At 46.6% G+C, this 15446-nt stretch overlaps 1 protein-coding gene across 3 annotated transcripts in view; it reads left to right on the top strand.

Moving 5' to 3' along the window:
- LOC147025309 (limbic system-associated membrane protein-like) overlaps nt 1-15446 on the top strand; it is a 176310-nt gene that overhangs the window by 96170 nt on the left and 64694 nt on the right. The window lies entirely within an intron of this gene.

The raw sequence follows: 15446 nt of genomic DNA, 5'->3' as shown, positions 1-15446 counted from the left end.
GTGAAATGCTGGTGATTTTCAGGACAATGCTTTATCGAGTAAGAATGCCATTCCAGTTAATATCCAAGGGAGCAAAACATATCTGACAAATTCCCTGTATCACTTACTATCAAAGCCGACCCATCGCTTTGCTGATGGACCAATTGGTCGTCGTGTTGGCCAAAAAATTTGGGTGAGAAGGAGAAGGAAAGGAAGACAAATTTACCCATGCAGAGAGTGCTTTAACCCCTCACCCCCTTCCCCGTCCTCACGTGCCCCTCCCCCTCCCCCTTTGCCATCCCCATTCATCCTGATGTCTCTTCCTACTAGAAATATCTCAAACATGATGACAGGCTTTAACAGGACCCTACATTTTTTCTTTGTTTTTTTTGTGTGAGGGGTGGGAAGGGCAGGAGGACAAATTTACTGTGTGAAGAGTGCTTTAACCTCAGCATTTCCCAGGTAAAAAGGGAAATTGTAATACCCTCTGCCACCACCATCAGATGGTGCTACACGGTACATATTTACATAGAAAATGTGTGCCCCCCCCCCGCCCATGCGGCCACATAGCCTATGGTACCATACACACACACACACACACACACACACACACACACACACACACACACACACACACACACACACACACACACAGTTGTATTTGTACCCCGAGTTTGGAGTTTGAAACTTCAAAGATATGGCTGTACATCAGGAACAAAGAAAGCCATCCAGAGAGAGAGAGAGAGAGAGAGAGAGAGAGAGAGAGAGAGAGAGAGAGAGAGAGAGAGAGAGAGAGAGAGAGAGAGAGAGAGAGAGAGAGAGAGAGAGAGAGACAGACAGACAATGGTGTGTGTATATATATATATATATATATATATATATATATATATATATATATATATATATATATATATATATATATATATATATATATATATATATATATGTTGTTGCGAATTCGTGCCCGCCGGCGTGCGAACGACCGCGTGTAGCCAAAAGCGGCCGCGTCGCCCACCGGAACGGGCAATTCAGTCGTGACCCTCTGGGAACTACCGCCCGGAGCCAGTCACGTGTGTGTGTGTGAGTATATATATATACTCACCACAACTCAGTCCGCATTCCACCCCCGTGAAATAGGGTCTGATCGCCGAATGGTCGATTTACCTAAGTACTCGCGTGAGTAGCATTCCGAGGAGTGCTACCACGCCACAGGCCGACTCCGGACACTAACCGCTTAAGCAGTTCGTTCCGTATTACAGGGATAACCGAGCGGAGTTATTGTCGCCCTTGACGGTTCCGATTAATTACCGGGATGTTGAAACCCACTACGAACCCCTTACGTGATGCAAGATGGAGATTCAATAAAATGAAGGAGACGAAGCAAAGCGGGAAACAGTTCAACAAGCAAGCACTTTATTTACACACACACAGACAAGCACGTATTCACAGTCAAGACAAAATGCAACAAAAGCAAATGCAATACGACCGAATAAAAGGACAATTATTTACAACACTTATACAGTTCGACTTGTCGGGACTCGGCGCCACATCACTCATACAAAAAGCAAAGGAAAGAAAGCCACCCTCACAAGCAAGGAGGCAGACAGGTCCGTGGACCAAATGTGCATGGATCTTGGAGGAGCGGCCAGTTCCACGAGACCGAAAAGGTCTTAACCGCGTCCTCGTGATGCGATGGCGGGCAAGCCGCAATGTTCGCGCAGCTACGCCCCGACTCCGTGCTCATGGCGTGGCCGGCGAGCCCTCTCCAGTGTGCTCCGTGCAAGCAGTTTTGTTTGCACCACGTTTAGGGTGGGGGAGGAACAGGGCCCCCTGGCACTATCTCAGCGCGGATGGGGGGGGGGGAAATTGCTGATGCTCAGGGAGAGGGGAATGGCTGGCTGGCTTGGACCGCGCGATGAGATGAGCGACCCCCACACCGCAACCTCGTTGCCGACTGCCGTCTTCACTTGACTCTAACTTGAACTCTTCACTCGCCCCGACCAGCCGCCTGCAACTCAACCGCGCAAACTCTCTGCGAGTTGCCTTATGCTCGCGTCTTTATAAGCCACAGGAGGAGCCTATATGCAAATTTCTGGATCAAAACTCGATTGGAGGCGGGGCCACGCCACCCTCTGTTCAGCCTTTGGTGTGGCAAAAAGGGGGCGTGAACCACTTTTGATCCGAATTCCTCTCGTAAAGAATCCACGTTCATCGCGCTTGGAGGCAGGGCCATACCGCCTGACGCTCACCCATTGGACGGAGAAAAAGGGGACGTGAAGCCTTCCTGATCCAAATTTCTCCCTCGGAAAGGCCGACATTCGCGCTCGCGGCTCGATGCGTTCGGCACCAATCGCCGAACGGGCCCTGGACAGCACAATGTTTGGTGTTGACTGGTGGTGTGGTCAATGGTTGGAGAAGGAGATAGGCGAAGGTGGTGGGGGGGTTTCTGTGGTGGTTTGGTGGTTGGCGGGCATCGTTTGGGAATGGCGGTGAAGTGATGTTTGCGGGATGGAGTTTTGAAGGTAAAGGTAGTGGCAGTTTGTGTTGTTGGCGGCTTAATGGTCGAAAATAACAATAGAGAAAGAAAAATAGCTAACTCAAAGCGTCGCAGCCCGGATGAATCACACATATTCCCTCTATACAACGGATTTGGGCTAACTACACATGAACTTACCGATATATCTCACCTGAGGACTCTTTATGGTGTAATGCGAATTCCCACAACCTTAACACTACCCCCTCCCCTTTTTACAGACTCGTACCGAGTCGTCAAATTTTCGTGTGCCATCATGATTAGTTCTCCCCTTGTACGTTTTACCTTCGGATCCCTGAGTGCGACATTCAGTGTATTCGTGTCCCCAACATAAATAACCTGAGGGCTGAGTAACTAACTAAACAAACCCACTCATTCAGACGACTTAAACAAATTGCCGGCGCTAAGACATACATGCCGGGGGTGCACTCATATTTACAGTACATCACACCTTATCCTTACAAAATTTACACTAACCATGGCCCAGGATCAATGGACTCTGCAGGCAGAAAAAGTCAAAAGTCAACCGGCGCACGGGCCGCCACTGCAGGCCTGTGTTGTAGCTGCCAACAGGACAGTCCTTGCAAACTGCGCGACGATCCTGGCGCACATGGCAATGAACAAGGGGCAGGGGCAAATGCAAAATAGATCGGGGGCAAAAAATGACGTGAGCAGTAGGCATGGATGGCAAAGGCAGCAGGCAAGGCATGGCATGACAAGTTCGCTGTAGTAAAAACAGCCGGCAGTGAAGCTGACCGGCACAGGCCTTGAAGTAAACACAGCCAGCCGATGAAGTTGGCCAGCCTTTGCCTTGAAATGGAGGTCAGTGGAGGGAGTGCGGTGGTGCTGGCCACTCGGAAGGCGGGCTCGGACCTACCTACTTGTTTCCCTCCCACCTATCGCCTTTGCCTGTCACTGTCCATACCCACCCCCTTCATTTGTAAAAACCAATTTAGCCCCACCTTATTTTTTTTTGGTTTTTATTTTTATTTCTATACCTCCCACTATAAATCGTCCCCTAACCCCCTTTACTGTCTTTGTTCGGCTCACCTATCCTGTCATCTAGCCTACTCCCAACCCCTACGTTCCCTTCCCGGAGGGGAATAAGGGAGAACTAGCGTCCTGTGCCGAGGCCCAACGAAGCCTCAGGATGGCCTCCCCAGACTTCAGCGATCGATAACACAAAGTGGGTCCAGCGGCCCACAACGAGAGTGAGGGGATGGATGGTGCGGAGGGGTACATCTCCTAATCTACCCTATCCATTTAACTGTTAAACTACCCCAGGGCTTTCAACAAGTGCCTCTCGCTTGAGCTATCGGTTCTAACAACCAAGATTCCCGTCGCCTGTGTTGGTGTCCTCACAATTTTGGGCCTCGCCCCCCAATTTTCTTTCCATGCCCTCACACGGACTCATGGCTGGGACGCGTGGCTCCCTTGGCAGGCACTACCCTCTGCCGATTCTCCAGCTATGGCCCCCCCGAGCACTACACTGCCTCCGAGCCTACCAGCTCCCTCAACACCGGGGAGTGCCCTCTATGGCGACTCCCCTGAAACGCTCACGTGGCAGGCTGGCTTCCCGGGCCCCTTTCCGGGGGTCACCCGTGCCCACGACACTGCCCACGCGGCTAATGGCGCCCCGGGCCCTCGCATCATGTGGGTGCACCCGTGCCCACTACACAATCCCGCCCCTCCCCCATGGGCCCTTGACCTACCGTGGCCGACGAGTCCGTTGCCCAGGGTACCCATTCAGCGATACTCACCTTTCGCAGCCACGCTCCCAGCCCGTCAACAGGGCTCCTGCACCCCTCCAAACAGGTTCCGAGCCTACATTCCCACCAACAGCAAAACACACTCCATTTTGTCAATTTAACTAACCCTGCTAACTCACTCGACACTGACCCCGGGGTCCCTTGGGCAGGAATCACTCCTCCCCCCAATCACTCATCACACCATGCATTCCACAATCACTCCATGCACACAGACCTGCTGGCCTCACTCACCCAACAAGTACATTTCCGCTCTTCAACTCACATTCCATCGCTGAATCCTGCCACCCTGCTCACTCCATCCCCTAACTAACTCGTGCTCCCACGTCGTCCCTCACCATACAGCATGTTCCTTTTAACCTACGTCGCTAAGCTACGTCCCCTCTACACACTCAAAGTCGTCACTGTTCTGAAAATCCCAAAAATCCATTTCCCAATCTAAATCTGCACTGGATCCCTCTACCGAATCCATTCCACGGGCTCCATGAGGACTTACCCTTGTCCCATGAAGCCGGTCTAGCTAAGCTAACCCTTCTCCCTAGCTAGTGCCATCCTGTGCCCCGGTCAAGGGGTCTTCCACCCCTTGCCAGGGAATCCTGTTCACCCAAAGCGAGGCTTGCTTTTTTTTTTTTTAAATGCGCAGCACCAGCGCGGAAACTCACAACCTGCGCACCTACGCGGCAATTCACAGCCGCGCACCTGGGGCGTGACGTCATGGCAGCTGTTCGCGTCCCTCGTCCCTCTTGGACGGTACCATCCAGCAGGGATTCACCCTCCTGCCGGATTCCAACCCCACACGCAGCCATGACGCCACCCTGCGCATTAAAAAACCAAGCCTTGCATTTCGAGGGGTTCCCTACGCGAACACATGTGCTCTGCCCGTTGGAGCTTAACACAAGCTCGCGCGGAGAACCATTCCGGTCCAAATCCGTATCCTGCCTAGCTTTTGGCCGTCGCGGGATCGGCAACATTTACCGCGCTCGTTTCCGGACCAGGTTTCACTCCCGCAAGCGCGCACGTGGCAGCCTCGTGCGTTGCACAGCACGGACCTCGCGCTCGCTGCTGGGTAAACCCGGCACGGTCCCCAATACATCTACGGCCGCTACTCGGCTTTTGTGCCCCTGTCGCCGTCGTCGTCGCCATTCGACCCACGCACACCTGCGTGTCACGACACACACTCCATTCCATGACACTCACTCCGGGAGACGAGGCTGCGTGCTCCCACATGCCAACCGTCATCTCCCTTACATACCGCGACCTCACACACGCGGTCTCCCTTGCACTCGGCCGTTCACTCGCACACGCGGTGACATTCATACACGGTGCCTCATCCACACATGGCGTGCTGGGAAGCATGCACTTCGGCACACTTGCCACCACACCACTCGCACACGGGGGCGCACTCACACACAGGGGCACACTCACACCTTTCACCACACACACCGGGACAATCACACTGGGGATTCGCGTCCCCACAAGGGTTCCCGGGGCCTCTATACCTCCCAAGCTGCACGTGCACCCGTCCACAGCACTCGCCCCCTCGAACTCGCTTGACACGACCGAACCCGCCTGTTCGCGATCAACTTCAAGGGAGCATAGCGTCTCCCTCTGTTCCCGAAGGAGGCCATCCAGCTGCTTGCACCGGGTCACGAGACAGTCCGCCAGCTCCCCCTCATGGTCCTCCACTACCTCAATGTGTGTGTGTTCGTCACTAACCCCGTCCAATTCACTCTCTATCTCCCGTGTCTCTGGCAATACTTTCATTTCCTTCTTTGTCTTTGTTACTTCCCTCGTCTCCATTTTTATTTGTGTCTCCTTTATCAGGGCCCGCCCCAATCGTTGTTTCATCCGTCGAGCGATGTCAATTAAGTCCCGCACCACTAACGTTCCTCCTTGTGGTGATGTCACACGTCCCACATTATTGTATTGCTCTACTTCCTGACTCCTTTTGAGTCGTTCCTCCTATCGGAACTTCCTGAGTTCTTCGTTCTCCTTCCGGAGTTTTTCAATCTCCGTTGACTCAAATTTTGCTCTCCCCTCGAGCTGGTTAATTTCAAACTCGTATAGTTTTTGTTTTCTCTCCCACTGTTCCTCATGCTTTTCAGCCTCCAATCTCATAGTTTCTTTCAATTGGCTTAGTTCTTTTTCCTGTTTCGTTCGTTGTTCTTTCATTATCTCTGCATACCTCAACCTTGCTTTCTTTTTCAATTGTTCTTGTCTTTCTTTTTAATTCTTTCACCCCTGTCCCTCATTCTCCAACCTCATAGTTTCCTTCAATTGGTTGATTTCTTTTTCCTGTTTCAGTCGTTGCTCTTCCATTATCTCTGCATACCTCAACCTTGCTTTCTTTTTTAATTGTTCTTGTCTTTCTTTTTTAATTTCTTTCACTCCCTGTCCCTCATTCCTTGTTCTTTGTATTGCCTATTCCACTGTCTTCCTTGTTCCTCATTCTGCAATCTCGTTATTTCTTTCAGTTGTCTGACTTCCTTCTCCTTTCTCAATCTTTGTTCTTTCAGTACTCTTTCTTGTTCCTCATTCTGCAATCTCGTGGTTTCCTTCCATTGGTCGATTTCCTTCTTCTGTCTCATTCGTTCTTCCATCATTACTCTTTCTTGCATCTCATTCTTTAATCTGGCCTTCGCTTCTAGCTGTTTGATCTGTACAGTGTGGTTCCTTAACGTTTCATTCTCTGCTGTCGTTCTTTCTTCTCTCACCATCCTCAACTCATTTTGTAATTTCGTCTCTTTGTTTTGGTGTTTCTGTAACTCAGAAGCTTTCTTTTCTAATTCCTTTCTCATCTCCACACACTCCGACTTTGCTTTGGCTTCTAATTGTTCAATCTGCTCAGTGTGGTCCCTCAACATCTCATTCTCTGTCTCCGTTCTTTCCTCTCTCTCAACATCTCCACCTCGTTTTGTAATTCCGTCTCTTTGTTCTTGTGCTCCAGTATCTCATCAACTTTTTTACATTTTTCCTCTCTCTGTTCATCCCTTTCCTTGCACATCTCATCCCTTTTCCTGCTCATCTCATCATAATCCAAGCTTGCTTCTTTTCTCAATTGTTCCTGATATTCCTGTTCTCTTGCTACCTCCTCTTCCAAGCTTTTCCTTTCCCGAATACCTTCTTCTACCTCTCCCTTTAGTTGCTTTAACTTTTTTTTTCATTCTTCTTCCATGCGCTTTCTATCCCGGGAGTTACTAATTCGCTCCTCCTCCATTCTCTCACTTAGCTCGCTCGTCCCTTGTTCCCTCATCCCTTGTTCCCACTTATGGATCCTCAATTCTATTTCCCCCACTTTTCTCTCTAGTTCCTTGGCCTGTCTTGACTTCTCCAATAGTTCTTTCTTTAATTGTTTAACTTCCAGCTCGTGTTTCCGTTTTTCTTTTTCGAGCTCGGTCTTCCATTCTTCCTTCAATTCTTTCCAAAGCCCGCCAATGTCCGCCTGCCTCGCCTGCCATGCCCACGTTGTTTGAAATGGCTGTTGGGAGCGCTCGTCTCGTGTCACACAATTCGCGCGCCATAATTAGCCGCTTGCTCCGTGCTGCGCTGAGGTGCGATCGTGCCGCCATTATGCGACTCAGTTTGCCGGCAAAGTTCATGCTCAGAATAGGGTGAGCTCCCCCATGGATCAACATCAGCGGCGAGTTTATAAAAAGAACCATCCCGGGCCATGGACTCCACATTAAAAGACATATCTCATACCCCCGGCACCCGCTCGCCTTGAGACTCCATCTTATTTCTCGTAAGAGATTAATTTGGCCTTCTCGTAATTTGGGGGCGGGGGGGTCGCTCCACTCACCCCTGAACCGATTCCCGTGAATTTAGCCTGAAGACAGGAGAGTTTGTTTCCCGCTCACTGACACCAGTGTTGCGAATTCGTGCCCATCGGCATGCGAACGACTGCATGTAGCCAAAAGCGGCCGCCTCGCCCATCGGAACGGACAATTCAGTCGTGACCCTCCGGGAACTACTGCCCGGAGCCAGTCACGGGTGGGGGTTTAACCTCACCACAACTCAGTCCACATTCAACCCGCGCAAAATAGGGTCCGATCGCCGAATGGTCGATTTACCGAAGTACTCGCGCGAGTAGCATACCGAGGAGTTGTACCACGCCACAGGCCGACTCCGGACACGAACCGCTAAAGCAGTTCATTCCGTATTACAGGGATAACCGAGCGGAGTTATCCTCGGCCTTGACGGTTCCGATTAATTCCCAGGATGTTGAAATCCACTACGGATGCAAGACGGAGATTCAATAAAAGGAAGGAGACGAAGCAAAGCAGGAAACAGTTCAACAAGCAATGCACATTTATTACGGAAACACGGAAGGCACGTATATTACAGTCAAGACAAGATGCAACAAAAGCAAATGCAATACGACCGAATAAAAGGACAATTATTTACAACACTTATATAGCTCTACTTGTCGGGACTCGGCGCCACATCACTCATACAAAAAGCAAAGGAAAGAAAGCCACCCTCACAGGCAAGGAGGCAGACAGGTCCGTGGACCAAATGTGCGTGGATCCTGGAGGAACGGCCAGGTCCACGTGACCGAGAAGGTCTTACCCGCGTCCTCGTGACACGATGGCGGGCAAGCCGCAATGTTCGCGCAGCTGCGCCCCGACTCCGTGCCCTTGGCGTGGTCGGCGAACCCTCTCCGGCGTGCTCCGCACAAGCAGTTTTGTTGGCACCACATTTAGGGTGGGGGAGGAACGGGGCCCCCGGCACTATCTCAGCGCGGATGGAGGTAGGGGGGGGATTGCTGACGCTCAGGGAGAGGGGAATGGCTGGCTGGCTTGGACCCCGCGACGAGACGAGCGACCCCCACACCACAACCTCGTGCCGACCGCCGTCTTCACTTGACTCGAACTTGAACTCTTCACTCGCCCTGACCAGCCGCCTGCAACTCAACCGCACGAACTCCGTGAATCGCCTTATGCTCGCGTCTTTATAGGCCGCAGGAGGAGCCTATATGCAAATTTCAGGATCAAAACACGATTGGAGGCGGGGCCACGCCACCCTCTGTTCAGCCATTGGTGCGGCAAAAAGGGGACGTGAACCTCTTTTGCTCCGAATTCCTCTCGTAAAAAAATCCACGTTCATCGCACTTGGAGGCGGGGCCATACTGCCCGACGCTCGCCCATTGGACGGAGAAAAAGGGGGCGTGAAGCCTTCCTGATCCGAATTTCTCCCTCGCAAAGGCCGCCATTCGCGCTCGCGGCTCGATGCGTTCGGCACCAATCGCCGAACGGGCCCTGGACAGCACGACATTTGGTGTTGACTGGTGGTGTGGTCGATGGTGGAGAAGGAGATAGGCGAAGGTGGTGGGGGGTTTTCTGTGGTGGTTTGGTGGTTGGCGGGCGTCGTTTGGGAATGGTGGTGAAGTGATGTTTGCGGGATGGAGTTGTGAAGGTAAAGGTAGTGGCTGTTTGTGTTGTTGGTGGCTTAATGGTTGAAAATAACAATAGAGAAAGAAAAATGGCTAACTCAAAGCGTCGCAGCCCGGATGAATCGCACATATTCCCTTTATACAACGGGTTTGGGCTAACTCCACATGAACTTACCGATATATCTCACCTGAGGACTCTTTATGGTGTAATGCGAATTTCCACAACCGTAACAATATATGTATATGTATATGTATATATATATATATATATATATATATGTATGTATATATATATATATATATATATATATATATATATATTTTTTTTTTTATATATATAATATATATATATATATATATATATATATATATATATATATATATATATATATATATATATATATATATATATATATATATATATATATATACAGTGTCGATATAAAGAGATGAAGACAGTCCATTATGTGGATTGTGACACTGAGTTCATTTTGCTGATGCAAGATATCAGGTAGAATAAAGATAATTATGAGATTGAGAAGATTAATTAATCAAGATGTCAACATTAAGTTGTTGGCATAAAAAGCATCCTTCTGTTGGGACTGTAACAGACATCTGTTTCAGCCTCTTTTAAGATGGTTCCTTGTTGACTTTTCATTGTTCATCATCGGTAGAAACCAATTATCAGGGGCAGAAACTGACAAAGAAGAGCAGCCAATGTAAGGCTGGAGCATATTTTGTCCACAGTAATCATGTTATCAAAATCTGTTTTGGCAGAATAGTCCAGGAATTTTGAACAGACAAGAGAGGAATTTACTGAATTGCTCAATTGAAAGATTACAGGGACGTTCTCAAAAACTTTGTAGAACGAACCATCAAGGATAAGGATATTTGGACAAAGATGGCACCAGGAGCTTTGAAGGGATACTTTGCTAAAACTTGCTTTATGACAAACCGGTATTTTTGAAATATAGACCACTTCTGGAAAGTATTGCAGGCGATCCGTAATTAAAAGAAACATCCCAAAATCGATTATATCAATTTATGTCACGATTTAGTACTTCGTGTCAAAACCCAGAAGCGATCGCAGCTTGGAGTTGAACTTGGAGATCGCAGCTGTAACGTTGAACTTTGGGTGTGACATCACGAGTGCTTAATCCCCCTTGGCCATTCACAGCTGCCACTGTTGACACTTTTACCAAACAAACGATGCCAACTTTCTGCGCTCCAGGCTGTACCAGGACTGAGAAATCGCATCCAAAATGTTCATTCTTTTCTCTACCATGGGGTAAAAGGAGCTCAATCAAAGTCTCCTTGTCCACTATGAAACTGCTCCACACGCCAGAAAAGTCAGCCCGTATCTGTGAACATCACTTCAAGGAGATGTTTCTGTTCGTTGACCCCAAGTATTTTATAGCACCACATTTGTACCCCCAATACCAAGTTGACCCTGATGGATGATGTATACCCATCCATGTTTGAGCACATGGCTTGTGCACCACCACGAAAGGTTTCAGAAAATCAGGAGAGACAACGACGTCGGGTCGAGGTAATCATAACACGTGCATACTCGTACACAGTACAGGACTGCATATAAAAGACTTAAAGATGATGTTGCACATTTTGTCCACAAAGTTGTGGCTCAGGAAGGAGCAAAGTCACAGAGAGAAGGCAATGCACCGACAGTGGAGCAACCCGTGAAATCAACAAGGGGATGAACGAACATAAGGAGAGATAAGAGGGAGTGAACCATAGCAACCCGGGGAGGAGGGGGAGGAGGAGGAGGAGGAGGAGGTGGAGGAGGAGGAGGATATATTTATCATTATATATGTAAATGATAAAAATGTCTTCATTTACTGTGTTTCCTTGTCCCACAAATATTGCATTTTGTTGTTTGCCTTTGGCCATTGATGTTGGTCTGAGATGGATATGAGGTATTCACAAGATTAATAATGTTAATTTATATCAGTTTGGGTTGCCAAGGTGCATTTGCATGGAGCTAATAACATTGACGAATCAGGTTATAGATGTAAAACGTGAGGTGCTCGATGTTTGAAGGTTCTCAATGAATGCCGAATGGAAGAAGCTGCATTGTCAGAGACAGCAGATGAAACACCTGACCCATCAGCAGCAGCGTGATATCGATGATGTCATAAACCAAACAAACACTGGACAAACGTTCTGTTCTTGTAATACATCATTCAGGTAAAGCTATTTCATTCTTCTTGTCTGTCCCACGTGATGACTCGCAACACTGACATTCCAAAGCAGTCGGTCATGGCTGACACAGGCCACACAAGCACCAGTCCGCAGCTTGTCCGACTCTAGTTTCGAGGTGATTCCTTGGATCTTCGACGGTCTCTGGCTCTGTATCATGGTCACTGTTTTAAATTTCCTCATAACCGTCAGTCAATTCTGTGTCAGAATGTTCCGGCTCAAAGGAATAGGGTTGAATTTCATGAGCCATGTGGATGGAGAGATGGAGGTTTACGGGAGTTGCTTTACACGCATCTGGATCAGGAAATGTCTGACATCAAGCACGGGTGACATAGTGCCCACTGATTGGTTTGGTTGATGAACTCCAGGATGGTGACTGACAGAGCTGCCCAAACGGCGGCGAATTTGAAGTTCTTTTGGGGGAATATCTACCCTGTATGATCGAAATCAGTTATTAATGTGTGGCATTTTTGATTTGTCATATTTCAAAGGACAGGAATTTATCATTATCATGGTAGCAACAAATTTTTCACCAAAGCATCCCTTTAAGTTGCATGTGAGTTTTCTGAAGGATGGGTAGAACCTTAGACTCGGTGGCATGGATGGTTAGAGCATCCACTAATTATGGGTGGTTGGCGGTTCGATTCCGACACTGGCTGAGTTTTACCAAAGATTAAAAAAAATATCTAGCAAGTTGCTCATGCCAGCAAAGGATTCCAAACGGGGTTGGGTTATCGGCGGCAAAAATGCAAATGGCGTCTTCTGTCATCGAGCCGCCAAGCTGGGAGCAGCAATTCAAAGTTATTACCACATCTGATGCAATTTAAATGCTCTGATGGCAGCGCGGTGCTCCATTTGAAACTGTTTGTTTGATATACTGTCGTCTACATGTGTAAAAGTGTACTTTACACTGTCCATCTTGCTCTGAATTTAACTTTAATTTCCACCTTTTTCTTAAGTTGTAGGAGATGAAAAGTCAGACCAATATATAATCGTTCAGAATTTTCATCCTCTGACAAGGGAAGAGTCGTTTTTTTCCCCTTCCTTGTTCTTCATCGACAAATGAGTGGACTCATCTACAAATAAATAAGAGTCGATCACAATGATTGGATGAGTATTATATTTAGTCCAGACCAGGTGGGGCAGGCAGATTGCCTCAAACCTTAAGGTTAATGAGCCAACTGGGTTTTTACCAACAATTCAATTAGAGGTCAACAGCTCTTCTGAAACTAATTTAACTTCCTCAAGCTGAGAAACCAAATGCTTAAAACTGCTGCCTTCAGCTGTATTGGGGATTTGATACTCCAACCTCTGGGATACCAGTCAAGTGTCCTCACAAACAAGCCACCACGAAACCATGTGTTCACTTATCTCCCTCCCCTGTGCAGCAGGAGATGGGATATTGTAGTTTGTGTGTGTGTGTGTGTGTGTGTGTGTGTGTGTGTGTGTGTGTGTGTGTGTGTGTGTGTGTGTGTGTGTGTGTGTGTGTGTGTCCGTCCAGGCCATAATTGTTTTTTGTCATCAAATCTTCAACAAACATTTAATATGAGAATATAAAGAACACAAATGAATGAAATGTACAATATACATATATATATATATATACATACATATATATATATATATATATATATATATATACATACATATATATATATATATACACATATATATATATATATGTATGTATATATATATATATATATATATATATATATGTATGTATATATATATATATATGTATATGTATATATATATATATATATATATATGTATATATATATATATATATATATATATATATATATATATATATATATATATGTATGTATATATATATATATATATATATATATATATATATATATATATATATATATATATATATATATATATATATATATATATATATATATATATATATATATATATATATTGTGTGTGTACGTGGTAGCTGTTGTTTTCGTAAAGTTTTTTTTCAAGTACAAAGTGGACGCGGACAGGCTTTGCCTATCTAGTAATTCTCAATGTCTTGCTTGATTGAAGGTCGTGGGGTCTTTGTCAGTCTTCCTTCCATTTGACCTGTGTAGTCGAGGTTCAATTCCTGATCCGAATATGAATTGTTTTATTGGTGCTTCGTAGGCAGGGTGTTGTTCGCATTGTAAATCGCATCGTCCTTCAGATGGGACGTTAAACCGCGTGTCCCGTCTGCTATCATTTGTTGGTAGACATCAAATAATCCACGGTGTCTTTCGCCAAAAAAGTAGGTGAGTTATCGTCCGCACCGTCAAGAAATTACAAAATCTTGCGTACTCAAACAAAACTCAGCTGCCAACTTTATCACATGAAGGACTTGAGCCCGGAGTACACACACTCCTGTTTTTTTGTCATTCTGCAGTGCTTAATCAATTTACACTGCTGTATGTGTCACTCTGCACAGCCCGTCCTCTCATCTCATATTTTCAAGCAAAAAATGCAAAAGCAAATAAAATACACCAATTCCACTGAAGCTATATTAATTGTTCCTGTACAACTGTGATTTAGTAACTGTTGATTCCCTTCTATACTCCTTTATTGCCTCGGCATCCCTCATTCACCAGCACTTTTGCAATATCATATCATGCGTTGTGTTTGAGTGCTAAGGTGGGTGAAACGCTCAAACACAATGCATAATATAAAATAGGTGGTGTCGGGAAAAATGAATCGAATGCCTCTTCCATGTATGATGGAAATCAAACCTGCACACACACACACACACACACACACATTATTGATTTTTACTTTACTGCTTGACCAGGTATTTGAAACCTGTGGCTGCTGCCTAATTTGTATTGCCGAGCATAGCGGTTCCCTGGAGAAGATTCCTGTTGATTTTCTGTCGTCTGTTTCTGGACTTGGAGCCGCTTTGCTCTTGGGAAGTAAAGTGTGGATCAAAATTGTTCAGCAGATTATTCTGGGTCTATTGCGTCACGTTGGTCAGTTTCATCACCTGGTGCTTCCGCTGTCGAGGCTCCACCATCCTTACTCCTGATCCATAACTCTTTTGTTGGTGTGCCATGCTGAATAGCATGGATTCGTGTTGATGGAATTACTTGGCTGAATGAATTGGTGCTGAAGGGGTTTGATGCATAACTTATTTGCCGTTATCACTGCCTTCCTGTAACGTGCGTTCTGGTTCGTGAACACATTATCTCAGCACCAAATGGGATGAAAGTTTAACAAAGCATGCTGTTGTTTTTATTCCACCAATATATGTAATTATTACATGCACTCTCGACAGTAAAAGAGAAATGTTAAAAATTGTTACCTTGGTTTTTCTCGAAGTTGTGTTTTGGAATTAAATTGCTGCTCGGAGTATCCATTCAAACACACAGTTACGTACAACCTCTATAATATTACAAGTGTAAATGTTGACAATGACTGCAACTTTTTTTCTCATGTTCGACCATTTCAGTCAGACCGATATAAGCCTGGTGTTGGTGTAATGGTTAAGTTGGCTGGCTCAAGATCTTTGGGTCTTGGAGTTTGAGACCTTTTTGTTCCCTTAAATAACATCAGG

Source organism: Eptatretus burgeri, chromosome 6, assembly GCF_056783735.1.
Source record: "Eptatretus burgeri isolate ZD-2024b chromosome 6, Ebu_testis_v1, whole genome shotgun sequence".
Classification (NCBI taxonomy): domain Eukaryota; kingdom Metazoa; phylum Chordata; class Myxini; order Myxiniformes; family Myxinidae; genus Eptatretus; species Eptatretus burgeri.
The sequence above is the reverse complement of the archived record's forward strand: the minus strand, read 5'-3'. Positions and strand labels throughout refer to the sequence as shown.